The sequence below is a fragment of the Jaculus jaculus genome, chromosome 16 (assembly GCF_020740685.1).
Source record: "Jaculus jaculus isolate mJacJac1 chromosome 16, mJacJac1.mat.Y.cur, whole genome shotgun sequence".
In the NCBI taxonomy this organism is placed as follows: domain Eukaryota; kingdom Metazoa; phylum Chordata; class Mammalia; order Rodentia; family Dipodidae; genus Jaculus; species Jaculus jaculus.
In genome coordinates this window covers 43,895,639-43,909,636 of record NC_059117.1, presented here as the reverse complement: position 1 = coordinate 43,909,636, position 13,998 = coordinate 43,895,639, and the positions used below count along the sequence as shown (strand labels likewise).

Genomic DNA, 13,998 nt, shown 5'->3' with positions numbered 1-13,998 from the left:
ATTTCAGTGCATGGTGGCTCCCTCCTGTGTGTTCTGGATTCCTGGCCACTTCCCCTTCCCTTCAGCAAATCCTGTGCACCTCGGCCCCAGGTTCCTAATCATCCTTCCCCGTCTCCCCATTGCTGCCACCACAGCCAGGCTTCCATCCCCTGGGAAGGTGATTCAGCATCCAAACCCTGGAGCCATCTCCAACTTGCTACCTGTGTGTCTGGCTCTGGGTGAGTTACTTAGCCTCTCTGGAACACTCTTCATATATAAAGCAAGGAGAAGAGCAATATGTCCCTAATGTGAATGTTGCAAAAATCAACTCTTCCATGTAAAACAGGCTTATGCTTAGATACAGGAACCTGTAAGTTGAGATTATCACTATTGCCCAATAGAAATATAATGAGTGCCATGTGTACAATTTCAAAATTTCTAGTAGCTACATTAATAAAGAAACAAGTAAAATGAATTTGATGGTGTATTTTATTTAATCCACTCTATTAAGAACATTATTTCAACATGCCATGAGTATAACTATGAATGGGGTACTTTGCATTCTTTCTGTTTGCCAAGTCTGGAATCCAGCAAGTATTTTGCACTCCCAACACCTCTTGGCTCACACTGGCTACACGCGGAACAACAGCAGTAGCCAGCAAGGGTACAGGTGGTCTTTGCCTCATGCCGCTTCTCTGTACACTTACCCAAACTCTGCTCTACTGACATTTGGGGTGCGTGGTGGAGAAAGGGTTGGAACTCAGTGTGATACAGAAGCACCTAGGGAGGATGAATGTAAGTCTGAGTCATCAGAGAGAACAAGGGCCCATCCTGAGGACACCAGCATGTCAAGCAGTGTTTCTCAAGCCAGCATTGTGGACTTGGGATAGAACTTCTTTGGGGGACTGTGCATGCATCACTAACCTCTGCCATGACCAGTAGGACCCCTCCCTCTATGACATCATCAGATAGCATGGGGGGCTTATCTTGGAATGAAAATCATTGTTCAAAAGCCTCTTGTGCGTAAATTTCCTCAATGGCTTCTTACCACAGATGACGTCCTGACTCCTTACTGTGGCTAATGTCCTATATCTGGCCCCTGCCATCCCCTCCTGTTTCTTTGACCAAGCTGCAATTATTTGTCTTTAATATTTTATTTATTTATTTGCAAGCAGAGATACACACACACACACACACACAGAGAGAGAGAGAGAGAGAGAGAAAGAGAGAGAGAGAAACAGAGAGAGAATTAATATGGGCACACCAGAGCCTCTAGCCACAACAAACCAACTCCAAATTCTTATGCCACTTTGTGTATCTGGCTTACATAGGTACTGGGTAATCAAACCCAGGCTGCTAGGTTTTATAGGCAAACACCTTAACCACTCAGTCATCTCTCCAGCCCCCCACCCTCAAGCTGCAATTCTTGCATCTGCTTTGCACAGTTCCTTCATAGGCCAGAATTAATTTTGAATTAACAGAAATTAATTCTGTCTACCTGCTCAGTTTCCATACATCTCCCCTGGACCTTCTATGCTGTTCATCCCTTCTTATTACTCAAGTTGCAGCCTGAAGCTACAGATGATTTGCTGAGTATGTCTCCCAATACCAGATCTACCATTGCTCTCTATTCACAGTCTATGCTGAGGTATAGGCCTCTCCACACACACCCAGGATTTTTCTGGTTTCTTTCCTCAACAATAAAAGCCTCAGGACCACAGGGACCTTGTCTTCCTTGGTTCACTCACTTCCTAGGCAAGGACAAATGATGTCAATTAGTGTTTGGTAAAGGAATCAAAGTCCTTCTTCTGACTTCTGGGTCTCAGGCTCAAGGTCAACAAAACCTCCCCATGTAATTGTGCCAGGAGTCACCCATGGAGTTTCCAGTGTTTGGCCTAGAAGTCACAGTCCTTCAATTTCTGTTTGGCAGGCAAGACGGACAGCAATTCAGGTTCAATTACACCCTGTGGAGGTGTAAGGGACTAAAATCCACAGCCACATAGCCAGGTCTTTGGTGACAGAATGTCTTTTTCTTTTACACAAAGGAGCTGTAGAGACTGAGACATTCTTGCAGATGTTGCTGCCTGATGGTGCAGCTGTCTAGTCCCCACTGCAGCAGGCATCCCCACTGGTGCCACAGGCCTGTCTGGACACCCATGGGACCCAGCCTGAGTGGGTGTTGCAGTCCAGTTCACATTGCTGGTAGAAATCACCCAACAAAGAGCAGCTTCTGGGAAAAAGAGATTTATTTTGGCTTATAGGCTCGAGGGGAAGCTCCACAATGGCAGGGGAGAACGATGGCATGAGCAGAGAGTGGACATCACCCCCTGGCCAACATAAGGTGAGCCACAGCAACAGAAGGGTGTGCCAAGCACTAACAAGGGGAAACTGGCTATAACACCCATAAGCCTACCCCCAACAATACACTCCCTCCAGGAGGCGTTAATTCCCAAATCTTCATCAGCTGGGAACCTAGCATTCAGAACACCTAAGTTTATGGGGGACACCTGAATCAAACCACCACATTCCGCCCCTGGTCCCCATAAACTGATATCCATGCATGATGTAAAATATAATGCATTCAGTCTGACTTTAAAAGTCCCATGGTTTTTATCAATTCCAATGATGTTCATACGTCCCAATAGTCCAAGATCTTTTAACTGAGACATAATACCAAAAAATAACCTCAAAAAACCCATAATAGCACAGAATAAATATTCACACTGCAAAAGATGGCATTGGACATAGCAAAGAAACGTTCAACCAATACAAGATTTAAACAACTGGGACAAACATCAAACTCTGTAGCTTCATGTCCAGCATCTCTATCCAGTGACAAATCTTCAAGTCCGATAATTCTAACCAGCAACAAGTCTCTGGCATTCCAATTCCACCCCTCCAGTTAGGCTACTCACAGTCCTGGGAAACTTCATCGGGGCCGGCAGCTCCTTGGCAGTCATCTCATAGTCCTGACATCTCCACTGGGTCTCCACTGCAAGCCACCATTCATCCTCATGGCTCCATGGGGTCTCTATGCAGGCAACCAGCAAACCCGCTTCACACTGCCCATGGCCATTTCCAAAACACAAGACCGTGTTGCAAACTCAATGACCCTCTTGCCAGCATTTCTTATGTTCCATGATACCAGGTAGGGTACCAATTTGTTAATCCAGGGGGCAATAAAGCAGACTTTGAAGAACAGGACATTCCTTGAGGACTCAATCCCCTTCAAAAGAGTCAACATTCTTCTTGTTGCCCCAGTGCAGGTCAGCTAGCCCAGTCTCAAAGGTTGTAATCTCTCAGTTGCAGCTGAACGGGCAACAGTTCACCCAAAGATTTTTCTTTCTGCACTATATCCCTCTGCTCACACCAGTTCATTTCTATGCAAAGCAACCCTGCACAACTTCTCAGGACATGGGCATAGAGGAAGCTTCTCACACAAACTGCTAGCCCAGTCCAGGCAAAGCTCTTTCTCACCCCCATAAGCCAAACCTCACAGTCCATACTTCTTACTGCATTCAGGTCTTGCAGCTCAGACAAGAATAGTCCATCAAGCTGTACTTACAGCACTGTAAGGCATCTCTTAGGCCAAGGTTTCAGATCTTCCCACATTTTTCTTGAAAATCAGCTCCAAAAAGCCAAAGCCACACAGTCAGGTGTCTAGCAGCAACCCCACTTCCAGTACCACTTTACTGTTGCAGTCTGGTTCGCATTGCTGGTAGAAATCACCCAACAAAGAGCAGCTTCTGGGAAAAAGATATTTATTTTGGCTTGTTGGCTCGAGGGGAAGCTCCACGATGGCAGGGGAAAAGGATGGCATGGGCAAAGGGTGGACATCACCCCCTGGCCAACATAAGGTGGACCACAGCAACAGGAGGGTGTGCCCAAACACTGGCAAGGGGAAACTGGCTATAATACCCATAAGCCCACCCCCAACAATACATTCGCTCCAGGAGGCGTTAATTCCCAAATCTCCATCAGCTGGGAACCTAGCATTCAGAACACCTAAGTTTATGAAGGACACCTGAATCAAACCACCACAGTGGGAAGAGGTATTTCTGGACCTTTGCTCTGGGCCTGGGAGTCTGCTAGACTATGATAGCACCCCTTCCTCATCCTCAACCTGCCTAGCGCCCCCCCCTTCTCCTTTCTGCCCAGCCCCTCTGTGGGTCCTCCTTCCCAGGTGCAGCGTCAGCTTCTGCCTCTCTAAGGTCAGTGATGACATGGTGGCTGTGATGCAGGACTGACTGTGATCTGAAACACGAGTTCCCAGCCACCATAGCCTGTAGGGCCTGGGAGGTGCTGTGAAAGGAAAACCAGCCCAGGGAAAGAACACTTCTGAGCAGCACCCTGCCGAGCCCTGGAGGACAGTTTGGGCAGCTGTCCAAAGGCCTCTTAGCCACTTGAAAGCTGTCTACTCCATAGGCCTCTGACATCTAGGCTCCATTTTTGTCATTAGTCTAGAGGACTAGATACCCGGCCTCTTCCTTTGACAGATAGAGAAACTGAGGCTCAGGGTTATGAAACCTCACAGAGAGCATTCTGGAAAGAAAAGGTCACGTGAGGGCAGTGTTGGGAGGAAGAGGTGGGAGGGTGCTTTCCCAGGCTCCCATGGCCCTAGCGCCCCACCTCTGCCAACTCACCCTTTGTGTGCTTCACTCCCTGTGACAGCTGGGGAGGCTGGGCCCTTCCTGGCTCCTGTCATCAGCCATCGCTGTGTGGCACTAAAGATCTGCTCGGGCGCCAGGCCCCGGCAGCGAGCTTGGCAGGTGGCTCTGTGTTGCCGGGGAGACCACAGAGGAAGAAAGCTGTTCTGCAAGGCTGCCAGGGACCAGATGGCCTGGGGTCTCAGAGGTGCCTTTCTTAGGGACCACAACCTCATTGCATACTATTGGGGTCTCACAGACACCCACTCGGTGGATGAGGCAACTGAGGTGCAGAGTGGTGGAGGATCTGATTCACTGACACCATGGAGGATGGGTGTTAGTGAGGAACTGAGGTCAGAACTGGGGCCCTGTCTGCCACCATGGGCTCTGATGGCTTTATAGAGCTGAAGCCTGGAATGCACAGTCAGAGGGTCCACAAGCCTATATGTGTGTGTGTGTGTGTGTGTGTGTGTGTGTGTGTGTGTGTGTACATAGTCCCCACAAAGGCCTCAAACTCTTTTAAATCTCACCTTCAGGAGCAGCCAGAATGGTGCATCTGGGGTCAAAGAGCCAACATACGGGGAGCAAATGAGCACATGCTAAAAGCTAGAAACTGGCTGTTCACGGCCCCCTGGCTGGGCACTGAGATGGGAGGATAAGTGCTATGACTAGGGAACCTTGAGCTGGCTGGACCTTAGAGATGGGAGAATGCATAAAAAGTCATCTCTGACCTCGTATTCCTTCCTTGGAGCTAGGGGAGTGGGGAAGAAAACAGAAAGGGGCCCTGTGGAGCTTGCCTATCAAGCCTTCTGAGATCCTTAGAGACCCACAGAGGAGAGGGAACCCCTGACCTTAAGGATGGAGATGGCTGAAAGATCTAAGACACCCATGCCTTAATCCTGCTCAGGGCAGGATGCAAACCTCCCATCCCAATGCTTGGAAATGCTAAGCAGCCAAGCCTCAGAGCAGAGCCCTCCTGGCAGCCCCCAAGAGTGGCAGGGCCTCTGCCCCACCCCAGAACATGAGTCAGTGAAGGGCCTGGGCCAAGGGCTATGCTATGAAACGATGCTTAGGACTGACAGGTGAGGGTGGGGATGAGGGGCATCATAGGGATGTGCACATGTGGGAGTCTTCCTAGAAATGGGGAGAGGGAAACAGACCCTTCTGCCCAAGGTCTGGAAGTGCCCAGGGTTGCTGCTGAGTGTCTTCCGATGGAGCTGACCAGGGCGGCAGACTTGATGCACTTCAGCTCTGACACTCAGGCATACATTGAGTGGAAAGAAGAGCCGGGCTGGTTCTCAGGGTTCAGGTAACTGATCTAAATTGCTCCACAGCCTCTCTGGAGGTTGTCACATAGGCAACATCTGCTCCCCAGAGAGCTGGGAGCTGTGGCCTCCCAGGGCCTCCTACCTCAGCCCCCAGGGCCTCCTACCCCAGCCCCCACCTTCTGCTGATCTGTCAGCCCTGCTCGCAAACAGGCTGATTATCCCCATCTGGGAAAAACAAAACATGTCAGCAGCGCTGGAGGAGAGGCTTGTCTCTTTAGTGTGAAGTAATCTGAGGAAGCCCCCAGCTCTGATCTACTATCAGAGGAAGTGGAAGAGCAACTTTGGCTTTCTCGGTACTGCTCTCTCCCCTGCCAGCATCCTCTGCTCCCAGAAGCCTCTGGGCCTCTGCTGGCCCTCCTCCAGTTCTCTGCTGTCCTCTCTGAACCTCCCTGTGGCCTGCTGGAAATTTGAGTTTACAGGTACTATTTTCCCCTGGACAGTCCAAAGGTTTGGTCTGATTTTCAAAAGTGGTAACCTGAATGTGGTGGTTGTTTTGGAGACATCCTGACAGTGGTTCTAGGCAGAAAGAATGCTGGCCTCACTAAATGGGGTGGCCAAAGGAAGCAGTTGAGATGCAGCTAATTACAGATTTAGCCTGCCAGAGCCATTACTTTCACACCCCTGTGGTCTCCTGCCCCTGGGCTGCCCATGGGTTTCCTTCACTCAGGATGCCTTGCAATCGATGTGCTTTATTTAATTAACTGGGTCCCTCCTACCCCAGCCCCCAGGGCCTCCCACTCCAGCCTTTGCCTATTGGTAAATGGTCAGCGTGGCTCTCAGACTTGTTATCCCCAAGGCCTTCTACCCCTCTACCTCCCCCCTCGTTGTGCTTTAAACTTCAAGCCCTACTGTTCTCCATCTTAGCATACCCTTGCTCCTTTACCCCACAAGAGCCTTTGCTCAAGTCTACCCAGCTCTCCCCACTCTGATGTCACCCTGCTTCAGAACTCCTCCCAGGGATCAGGTCAGCTCAGGTCTGTGAAGAATGTGAGTAGATGATGTCTCTCAGGCTGGCCTCCCCAGCTGCTCCCATTCTTACCAGCTAAAGGTTCAGTGACCCTCCAATTCAAAGGAGGATTCTTTTCATGTTGACCCAGTGCCCGACTGTGCTCTTGTGGAAGGAAGCTGACAGTCCCTGAATGCTTCTCCTGGGGTGGGCAACGGGACATCCAATTAGTGCCATTATGCCAGAGACAAAACAAGGTGACACCAGGTAAATTTACAGCAAGTCTTTAGGTTGTAGCTTTTACCACCACCTTAATGATGAGGAAACTGAGGCACAGAGAAGGTGGTAATTTAACACTGAACATAGTGTAGTGCTATCCATCTTATAGATATGAACAGTGTGGCTCAGGCAATACACAGACCTGCCCAACATCCTTATGAGCAGAATGGAGGTCTAAGTTTCAAGACTCTTGTTTCCTGAGGCAGGCAGGAGCCTCCCATCAAGGTGTTGGACCCTGTCATCATCACCGGCTAACTGCTCTAGAGTTTGCCATAGGCCAGAGACAAAGTAAAGTATTTAGCATAACTTGACACCAGGTAAATTTTACTGCAAGTCTTTGAGGTTGTCGCTTTTACCACCACCTTGCTTGAGAGGAAAGTGAGGCACAGAGAAGGTGGCAAACTTGTTGAAGATAACAGCTCTTACACAAGGCTACATCTTACAGCACTCAGTCCTGAAAGCAGGAAAGGGAGCTCATCTGCCTCGGGTCTGTGGCCAGGTGTGATGTCTGCAGGGCACAGGAGGACATGCCAGCTCTCTTCCCCACTCAGAGTGGGCAGAGGGCCTTCTGCTGCCAACCTCTCACCCTGTGACCCTGTCAAGGTAAGGACCCAGATTCAGAATCCTCTTTCATTTCCTGCACAAGGGAGCAGACACCAGACTTGAATGAACAAAGGGATCATAATGGGTTTTATATATGCATGTATGATTTTTCCTCTGCCTGCCTCCCAAGCAGATGGAAGGTGGTTTAGAATATTGAAATGCATAATGAGGACAATAAAATTATTCTCTAAAACAGAGCTGTTGGAATCTAATCACTAGGCCAAAAGATGGAGTTCTATGTGGCAGCTGGGAGAAGCCAGGCTAGGATGCAGGAACCTGAGTTCCTGGGTGCCACCAGTCACCTTTGATAAGCTACTCTTCCATCTTAAACCTCATCTGTAAAACAAGAGAATGCAACATGAAATATACAGATTGAAATCCCTGGACAGCTTTTCAAATGTTACTAAATGTCTGGGTCAACCATTTTAGGACTATCCAGAGCCCAAGAAGTTACCAAAGACGTTGCGTTAACTGGCCTGGCCAGGCAGGGAGGATAGGGTGAGTCAAACCTGCTGAGGCCCACCACCCCACTGCAGTCAGCTTGACTCTGCTTTCAGCACTCTTGGGCACTAAGCTTCCTAGTTAGATTGTAGCCCTGCTGCTAAACGGGGCTAGAAACAGCACGTTCTCTGAAGTCTTTCCACATTTAAAGCTCCTCTGGGCCCTTTATGTTGCCAGGAGGCTACTTTAAGGCAAACTCTACTTCTGGGCCTAGCTTAGAGTTCACACAATGTTATGCTTGAGCCCCAGTTGGGATCCACGTGCCCACTGAGAAAAAGGCTGCAGTTCATGGGTTCCTGCCTGGTGGAAGTTGCTAAAATGGAAGCAGGGACTCTTTCCTACATTTTCTGCTTATTAGATCCAAGACGGAGATCCAAGTCGGTCGAGGGAGCTCTAGTGTCGGGGCCCTGCCTTGGTCTTCTTCAGCCCCAGTTTACAACCCCAGATGGGCTGTGAATGGTCCAGATGAGCCTCTGTCCGCTGGTGGGAGCTGGATTTTCCAGGCCTGCCAGCTATGAGGATGACTCAGCTGCTTCCCAGACAACCAGAAGTCCTCAGTGTACTATGAGCACCCACTGCAAGTGTGCTGATGGCCTCCTTCATTCATAGAAATGGCTGATGGTCCAAGTCTTGGCCTCTGTGAGTCTAATGGGTAGCAAAAGCCATCCATACTCCACTGGCCAATACCCCTGTTAGCCAACTTGCAGGTGGATATGGCCACTTCAAAGACTAGTTCAGGCTAAGCATTATAAAAGCTTAATTTGGGCAGAGCCGAGAATGGGAGCTTAGCGCAGCGTCTGAGCCATATACCGATCTCTCCGCACTCTCTCCGCGCTCTCTCTCCACCTCGCTCTCGCCTCCTACCCACCTTCCTTCCCGCCAGCCCGCGGCCGCCCAGAACACCTTCCACCATGGCCACCTCAGCAAGTTCCAACTTGAACAAAGGCATCAAGCAGATGTACAAGGCCCTCCCTCAGGGCGAGAAAGTCCCAGCCATGTATGTCTGGATCGATGGTACCAGAGAAGGGCTGTGCTGCAAGACCTGCACCCTGGACTGTGAGCCCAGGTGTGTAGAAGAGTTGCAGGAATGGAATTTTGATGGCTCTAGCACTTTCCAGTCTGAAGGCTCCAACAGTGACATGTACCTCCTCCCAGTTGCCATGTTTCATGACCCTTTCCGCAAGGATCCCAACAAGCCAGTGTTCTGTGAAGTTTTCAAGTATAATCGGAAGCCTGCCGAGACCAATTTAAGGCACACCTGTAAGCGGACCATGGACATGGTCAGCAACCAGCACCCCTGGTTTGGAATGGAGCAGGAATATACTCTCATGGGGACAGATGGGCACCCCTTTGGTTGGCCTTCCAATGGCTTCCCTGGGCCCCAAGGCCCGTATTACTGTGGTGTGGGAGCTGACAAAGCCTAGGGCAGAGACATCATGGAGGCTCACTACCGGGCCTGCTTGTATGCTGGAATCAAGATCACAGGAACAAATGCCGAGGTCATGCCTGCCCAGTGGGAATTCCAAATTGGACCCTGTGAAGGAATCCACATGGGAGATCACCTGTGGGTGGCCCGCTTTATCTTATATCGTGTATGTGAAGACTTTGGCATGATAGCAAACTTTGACCCTAAGCCCATTCCTGGGAACTGGAACGGCGCAGGCTGCCATACCAACTTCAGCACAAAGGCCATGTGGGAGGAGAATGGCCTGAAGTACATTGAGGAGGCCATTGAGAAACTCAGCAAGCAGCACCAGTACCACATCTATGCCTACAATCCCAAGGGAGGCCTGGACAATGCCTGGTGCCTGACTGGCTTCCATGAGACCTCCAACATCAACGACTTTTCTGCCGGTGTTGCCAACCGCAGCACCAGCATCCCCATTCCCCGGTCTGTTGGCCAGGAGAAGAGGGGTTATTTCGAAGACCGGCGCCCTTCTGCCAACTGCGACCCCTTTGCAGTGACAGAGGCCATCATCCATACACGTCTTCTCAAGGAGACTGGCGACGAGCCCTTCCAGTACAAAAGCTAAGGGGATGATGCTTCCAGCGACTGAGCCCTTCCCAGCTCTTCATCCCACTGCAGCTCTCCCTCTCCAAGTTGTCTTAACTATCCTCATTACTCAAAAGTGGGATTTCAAGTTCTTTTTATTCCTCATGCCCAGTGAACCTTGCTTTCCTTGGTCAGGATAGAGGGGTCAAGTTCTTAATCTCCATGTACCCAGCCCCCGTTTTCTTCCTTTCTGATGTGTGGGTGGGCGCAGGGAAAGGTGGTGACTGCTTCTCTCTGGAGGTGTCCTTGTCTGGTAGATGTCACCTCCACACAAAGCAGTGTTTGAAGGAGGGGAGACCTTTCTCTAAAGGATAGCTGAAAGGGCAGGCCTGACTACTTAGGATGCCATGTCTCCTTCAATTCTTAAGATTAAGCCAACTCTCACTAGTGGAGGTTCGGAGAAGAGCAAGAACTGGGGGCTAGTTTACCTCTTGTGCTTCTCTTGCTTGGAGCCACACACACCCTTCACAAAGAGCAGCTCAGGGACAACAGATGGCTGTCCTACCTTAAGAGAAGAAAAGTTCTTTACTGCTTGGTCCTCCATTTATAACACAAAGCAAAGTAGTATTTTTATATTTAAATGTAAAAACAAAAAAATTATATAAGGGTTGTGGATATGTGTGTTTTTCTAAAGAAAACAAACATCCTGGTCATTGGGTGCCAAATGTGAGGTAAATTATTTGGTTCAAGGGTCCCCTTTGTAAGTAAAGGAAGTAGCAGTGGGAAGCATAGTACTAGAAAAATTGGTTACTTGGGACTGTTCCTCATTTTACCAGGATTTCCCTGCCCATTTTTTGCAGGCGATGGTACACATTACTTGCAGTCTCTGAGCCCCATGTCTAACTCTAGAAGACACAGGTACTTGTCCACACGTGGGTGTAGAAGTATGAGTTGGCTGGTCAACTTTGTTACTGACAAGGAGGTGTTGGGGTTATTTTTTGGTGGGATTTTAGCATATCACTAAAGCAGGCCTTTTGATATATTAAATTTTTTAAAGCAAAACAAGTTTTAGATTTTAATCAGATTTGTAGGGTTTCTAAGTCTAGTTTTACAGAATTGCCTGTTTGCTTCAACTGTCTTTCCACTTGCTTCTTGGCAGAGCTGGGGACAGACCTGGAGTTAAAACACTTGTAATTTTGTATTCTAGTGTCTTGTTCTCCCAGCAAAATGTTCTTGTTTGTTAAAATTCCTAGGGAGTAGTCTTTCCTATCATAATGAACACACCCTGCCCCTTCAAAAAAAAAGCTTAGTTTGCAAACCAAGTCATAGGTTGTCCATTCACCAGGTCTGCCCAGTAGTATGAACTCCAAGCTCCTTCTATGTGTACACCTGTACCCACTAAAAATTGAGAGTTACAAGCCAGAAATTGGTTATAACCCACATTGAGCTGTTGGCTGCCGAGGCCTATGAGGTCCCCAAAATGAGACATGTTTCTGTCAAAGCATTTGATTACCCACCTGAGTTAAAAGGTAAGACCCTATTACTGAAGCTACAGACAGGGAACATTGAGAGGTCTGGCTGGAATCTGGAAGAGAGTCAGTTCCCAGATTGTTAGCTCATATAATGCTAGAAAGTACTACTGGGGGAAAATGGCCAACAACATTGTGAGCAAGCAGGGGCACTGAGAGCAGCAGCCTGACAAGGTGCACACACCTGTGCAATAAAGGCACCCAGCCTAGGTGGGAAGCCAATGGCTCAGTGATTGCCTAAGAGAGCCACTTAGTGGAAAGGAACTGGACTGGAGGACATTCATGGTGCATTCTGACAAGAATCTGGAGCATTCTAGCTATGGGAGTTCTGTCTGAGATTCCAGTGAGGCTGCATTCAAAATCAGTAAGAAATGCAGAGCAATGCACTGCTCTCATCCAGTTTCAAGAGAGCGCACACAAATAGGAGCCGAAAGACAGGAAAAATGTGCAGTTTGGTAAAGAAAGGAACAAGAGCCAACTTAAAGCTGTAGGCAAGGAAGGTATAGATCTTATTAATGAGCCTAGCACATTAAGGACAATTTCACCCTTTGCAAAGGGAATAACAGGAAAGGTGCCTTGAGAGCAAGACCCTGCCCCACCAGACTCTCCAGCTTGTAACAAGGTGAATTTTCATTTGAAAGGCAAGACTGAAGTGAGAGTATGCTGAGGGGGTTCACCACCCCTCACTTAAGGGGTTCTCTCCTCCCTCACTGAAGGGCCCCACCCCGCCCTCACTGAAGGGTCTCCCTCCCCCCCTCACTGAGGGCTCTCTTCCACCTCTCACTGAAGGGCTCTCCCCCCCTCACCAAAGGCTCTCTCCCCCCCCCTCACTGAGGGCTCTCTCTTCCCCTTACTGGAGGGCTCTCACACCCTCAATGAAGGGCTCTCTTCCCCCCTCACTGAAGGTCTCTATCCCCCCCCTCAATGAAGGGCTCTCTCCCCCCTCACTGAAGGGCTCTCACCGCCTCAATGAAGGGCTCTCTTCCCCCCTCACTGAGGGCTCTCTCGCCCCTCACCCCCTCACTGAATGGCTCTCTTCCTCCCTCACTGAAGGGATCCCTCCCCCCTCACTAAAGGGCTCTCTCCTCCCCCCACTGAAGGGCTCTCATCTGCCCTCAATGAAGGGCTCTCTTCCCCCTTCACTGAAGGGCTCTTTTCCCCCTCACTGAGGGCTCTCACCCCCCTCACCGACGGGCTCGGAAGGGCTCTCTTCCCCCTCACTGAAGGGCTCCCACACCCCCAATGAAGGGCTCTCTCCTCCCCCCACTGAAGGGCTCTCATCTGCCCTCACTTAAGGGCTCTCTTCCCTCCTCCCTGAAGAGCTCTCTCCCCCCTCACTGAAGGGCTCTCTTCCCCCACACTGAAGGGCTCTCCCCCCACTCACTGAAGGGCTCTCTTCCCCCCTCACTGAAGGGCTCTCTCCCCCCTCACTGAAGGGCTCTCTCCCCCCTCACTGAAGGGCTCTCTCCCCCCCTCACTGAAGGGCTCTCTCCCCCCTCACTGAAGGGCTCTCTCCCCCCCTCACTGAAGGGCTCTCTCCCCCCTCACTGAAGGGCTCTCTCCCACCCTCACTGAAGGGCTCTCTCCCCCCTCACTGAAGGGCTCTCTCCCCCCCTCACCGAAGGGCTCTCTCCCCCCTCACCCCCTCACTGAATGGCTCTCTTCCTCCCTCACCGAAGGGCTCTCTTTCCCCCTCACCGAAGGGCTCTCTCCCCCCCTCACCGAAGGGCTCTCTTCCCCCCTCACTGAAGGGCTCTCTCCCCCCCTCACCGAAGGGCTCTCTCCCCCCCTCACCGAAGGGCTCTCTTCCCCCCTCTCTGAGGGCTCTCTCCCCCCCTCACCGAAGGGCTCTCTCCCCCCCTCACCGAAGGGCTCTCTTCCCCTCCTCACTGAAGGGCTCTCCCCCCCCTCACTCAAGGGGCTCTCCCCCATCATGTCACTGAAGGGCTCTTCCCTACTCTCAGTGAAGGGGCTTTCTCCTCACCTTACTGAAGGGCTGCATGCTCCAAAACAACCTCCAAGGGAAGTGTTTGCAGGTTCAGTCACTAAAGTGCACAGAGGCCACCATAGCTGTGATAAATAATCAGGTTTCATCTCAAGATGGCAGCAGCATCTATATGGTACAGTTTTGCAGGCCTGCAAAATGTAAGGGTCACAGGGTCTGAGAGGCTTACACCGCCGTTTCCAAACGCAG

General features: G+C 50.3%; 1 pseudogene; it reads left to right on the top strand.

The window, feature by feature from the left end:
* The first annotated feature begins 9,192 nt into the window (after positions 1-9,192).
* On the top strand, positions 9,193-10,315 carry LOC101609351 (annotated as a pseudogene).
* The last annotated feature ends 3,683 nt before the right edge of the window (positions 10,316-13,998 follow it).